This window comes from Mytilus californianus, unplaced genomic scaffold, assembly GCF_021869535.1.
Source record: "Mytilus californianus isolate M0D057914Y unplaced genomic scaffold, xbMytCali1.0.p SCAF_25, whole genome shotgun sequence".
Classification (NCBI taxonomy): domain Eukaryota; kingdom Metazoa; phylum Mollusca; class Bivalvia; order Mytilida; family Mytilidae; genus Mytilus; species Mytilus californianus.
Genome location: NW_026262674.1, coordinates 3,936,666 through 3,941,923, shown reverse-complemented (window position 1 = coordinate 3,941,923; position 5,258 = coordinate 3,936,666).

Below are 5,258 nucleotides of genomic sequence, written 5' to 3'. Positions count from 1 at the left end.
CGATACATATGAATGACTATTGGCTTAGTCCCCCCATAAACCATCCTTACATCCAACTCGGAGGCCCGATCAGGGTAAACTAATTTTATTAAAAAGTTATTGTATATATTTGAACATGTTATATTATATTTTTAATTATGTAATTCAAAAACAAATACCGGGATTCAAAGTTGTTTAAAATTTGAAAAAAAATCAACATAGAAATGTTATCATTTTCCTTAATAGTACCCCCCAAAATAGTTCATCTATAATATGGCGTTTTGACCGACATAAGACACTACAAGTTCCAAATGCATTACTAATATTTTTATTACAGAAAAGTGACAAAAGGTATCGTTAATTCTGTCATGTCCACACGGAGATGTAAGAACAAGGGAGACAATTTACCAATAGCATGTATTGTCTTACTGATCATAGGCCTGTAGGTGTACAACTTCGTGTTTAAATCATTTAACCAGACTAGACTGGTTAAGGGGGGACCATTTTGCTGACGATAAGATCTCAAAGTCATTATTTGTATTATAAGTATTGCAACAAATAATAATCATGTGACTAAGTAAGATTGTCCATCTCGAATCATTTCATATCTAGGATGAAAAATTGTGTCCTGCATTTTTTTTTATCTGACTTTTTATACATAATTTGTCATCCTGCCTATTTTTTTGCCAAATTTCATCCTAGCCCCCCCCCCCCCTTCCATAAATATCAAATGGTAGCTCCCTTATTTTAACTTTACAACACATTTCATTATCAGCGGTTTCAATCTAATTACAAAATGTAATCAACGGTTATCCACATAAAATAATTATTCACGCGATACAATAAATGGTACTTTAAATTGAATAATTAAAGAGAAAAATATATAGATCGGAAATACTTTCTGAATTGTATATTCATATTTTATTATTCAAAATCGTCCTGAGCTGAATATCCATGAATTAATTGCCACCGGAACTTAAATTTCTAAAATAATTAGAAATTATTACATTTACATAATTTATAACATACGAATAATCAGAGATACTGAATTCACTAACTAAAAAAATAAATAAAATATCGATACCTTAAAATGATTAAATCCTTGTGGTAAGATAACGTCTGTCACATGTAAATTCGTCACGTGTATAAAATTAAACTGATAATAATATACATTTATGATTTTTTTTACCGAAATATTGTTAATCATATATGTTTAAAAAAGTACAATAGATTTTATAGGTACGATGCTAAAAAGTATAACTTATTTAGTTTAGTTTATACTTATTTCAAAGAAGTAAAATGATGTACGTAAAGCCTCAAGGTAAATTAGTGAATGCTAATTGAGTCACCCTCTTCAAATAAAGTTATTATTATTATTTTTATCATTATTAAGTTGATAATATAAACTAATAATTGAATAAATAGTGGTAATAATAAAAACAAACATAATAAATCAACACAACACTGACAACTATAATGATATCATAAAACACATGTAAACAACAAATATAATGATATATTGTAAATATAAATAAGAAGATGTGGTATGAGTGCCAATGAGACAACTATCCATCCAAGTCATAATGTGTTTGATTTTGTCAGGTTTAATGGACTTCCCAAAACTTCACATTGATGATCGGTACTTTCTTAATACTTTTACACCGTACCAATCATCGACCTATACTATAATGAATACAAGTGAAACTGCGAGCTACTGCTCACTGATGATACCCCCGCCCAAATATGGATAATTTTAATAGTGTAAAAATATGTAAGTGTTCGCTAAACAGGGAGTTGTTGAGTGATGAATCTGAAAACGCATCACACGGTATAGATAACTAATATAAACCTTGAAACCAAATTTCAGAAATCCTTGTAATGTAATGCGACGAAAAATATTCATAGGACGGACTGACAGATAAAGATAAAACAGTATACCCCCCACTTTTTTAAAGCGGGGGTATAATAAATAGACATATAAGTAAAGAAACAATTATGATAATGCTAATGCTAAAGTATAAGTTAACTTTAGTAGTTGCTTTCTTTTTGTAAAACATTTTTAACAAATTAAAGCCAGCATACTTCTTCATGTTCATACGATTGATTGATTGATTGTTGGTTGCTTAACGTCCAGTTCATGTTCATACGAAAGAAGTCAAATAAATCTGTTTTCTGTATCATTGAATACATATTTTTAAGGCAGAATCTAACTTATCGTCTAGTTGTCATTTAAATTCTAGACATGCCATAAGAAACAGAAGTTCATCTTTAATTTAATTTAAAGATTTTTTTTTAATTTGTTTTAAAATGATTTAAAGCTATCAAGTCTTGCTAGACAGTTACTGCTGAGAATCATTTGAAAGATGATTATTACCACTTTTTAATTATCAACGGCAAAGCTTTGCCACGTACTATTAACGGAGTCTAGCATATCTGATCATTGCATTCATTTTATCCTGATTTATGAAATAACAATTACTTATTCTTTTTAATTTTGTAATCGCAATGATACTGATACTGTTTATATTTTCCTAAGGTACTTATTTTTTGTTGTCATTTATGTGGTAATAGTAGTTTGTTATTGTTTCAGATTTATTTTTGGTTTTGAATTGTACTTAAACTGATTTTGATGGGAAATAATCTGAAAATGACTCACAATGTTTGTAAAAAGAAGAAACAAGTCGGAAAGAATTGGATTCCGGTTTTATATATCAATCCATAACTTTGAAAAAACAGGTTTCAAACGCTCCAAAGGTGTTTTTTCGTTATTTTCCGCATGTTAGGAAAATTTCAGAAAATGGCACGATTTTAACAGACTTTATGTTGATAACTTTCACGGTTCATCAATAAACTTAGATAAAACTACTGTATATAGCATTTTGCTGCAGATTACACCATTGAAGAGCATGAATGTGTTTTTCCTAGGCTATTATAACATTGACTTTTATTTAAAAGTCCTTAATTTTCTTGGCATAGACAAATTTGAGCTATAAACATACTCTTGGGCATGTTGGGGTCAAACAAATCAAATTCATCAGACTGCATGTGAATTATGTCTAAATTCTTAGACTTAAATTTGTCTTGAGTGATAACAAATCAAATGAAATACATATTAACTAGTCTATGTATCGGTAAAATAATGTGCATGCCAAATATACTACATGACTTCATAATCTACATGCCACATGCATGTACTTAATGTCTTTATATAGAAAACTTAATCTCAACTAAGATTTTACCTAAATCACAAGCAATACTACTCCCTCCCCCCATAAAAATTAATGAAGATATTTGACCAGAAACTAATGGGAATAAAAGGAAATTGCTTTATTTTATATTATTTTTTTCAAAATGGCTTTTTTCATACGACCGCAATTTATTATTAATATTATGGTATTGTGGTTTGTGGTTGTCTGTCTTTAAACACAATTTTTGAACAAAACAAAACATTATGGTCAACCAATTTATTTGATGTTTCCTGGTATAAAGCAAAAAATGAAATTGATTTTTGGGGGTTAAGACCCAATCAGTCAAAGGTTAACTTCGTATCAATTACTCATAATACATCCCTTGCAGTGTGATACAAACAACTCATGCGTTAAAAATAAATAACAAGCACACACCATACGAGATTATAGCTTTCATTACTTGGTTTACAGTTTGTTTGTGGCATCTAATATTTCGACATCGATAAATTACTTTGTTGATCTAAAAGCATGCATGGTACAGTGAAACCTGTCTAAACCTAATCTTGCATAAACAAGAAAACCTGTCTTAACCAAACATGTTCCGAAGTCCAGTCATATAAACTGTAATGCGTTGAAAACCTGATTAAACCAAACATCTGCCAAAACCGAACAAAAATCTAAAGTCCCGAAGAGGTTCAGGTTCGATTTAGACAGGTTTCACTGTATAAGAAAAGTCGATAACATTTTGATAAATTGATTCAATCAATAACATTACATGGACTATTTATTTATAACCAAACAATGTCGTTAATTAACAAAATTTGACAGAAAAATCACTATCAAATAATTATGATATCAGTTCGAGGTCGTTCATTTCCACTTCATTTACGTCAAACTGTTTGTATAGTTAATGTCAAGGTCATAGATAATAATAATAATAATTGGTAATATGGCACTGACTATTTGTTGATTTCATTGTAGACTTTATGTATTTGTTTGCATTGTTCTCATTGTTGACCTCTGGATGTCTTGATTTGTTGGTACCTTTGGTTGCTGTCTAATTGACGTATACCACGCACACAGTGGCGTAGCACCGGTGTAGTATTGTAAGCATGTGCTTACAAATAATTGTATACAACACTTTTTTTTTCAATAATGATTTTACTATAATCGTCCCCGACCCCCTGCTTACAATTTATTTTACAGTGGCATATCCTGGTTACTATGTCTGTCTTTCTGTCTGATGACCTTTCTTCGAGTTCAATTTTAAAATATTGTAAGAAAATTTATTTAAATTCGAGAGAAAAAAAGGTTTTCAATTTTGTATCTTGTGGATTGACAATTTGTCGTTTGCATTACTTTAAAACAATGTGTTGTGTGTCGGGTTCTTGGTATCTTATTAAGTCCGTTTACCATGTTTGTTGGACTAAGTTCAATAGCTCTTAAAACATGAACTTAAGCTAAAAGTGGTGGATTGTTTAATTCAGACGGGGTGTGAAGACCGAACTTTTAAACGAAAAGAATATGATGATGATGACGATGATGATGATGACGACGACGACGACGACGACGATGATGATGATGATGACGACGACTACGACGACGACGACGACGATGATGATCCTACTAATTTTTATAGTAAATGTTGACCTATGCACGTCTGTGGTATTCATATAGGCATACTCACGTCCACTCTGTGTTTTTGTTAGATGTATTTTTGCTTTGTATCGATCTGACGAGTTGAGCCCTTTTCAACTGATTTTTATAGTTTGTTCATATGTTGTACTGTTACACCACTGTCCCAGGTTAGGGGGAGTTTTGGCTCGCCTTCAAACTAGTTTAACCCCGCCACATTATGTATGTGCCTGTCCCAAGTCAGGAGCCTGTAATTCAGTGGTTGTCGTATGATGCTGTATATCATATTTGTTATTCGTTCATTATTTTGTACATAAATCAGGCCGTTAGTTTTCTCGTTTGAATTGTTTTACATTTGAAATGTCGGGGCCTTTTATAGCTGACTATGCGGTATGAATTTCACCCATTGCTGAAGGCCGCACGGTGACCTATAGTTGTTAATATCTGTGTCAGTTG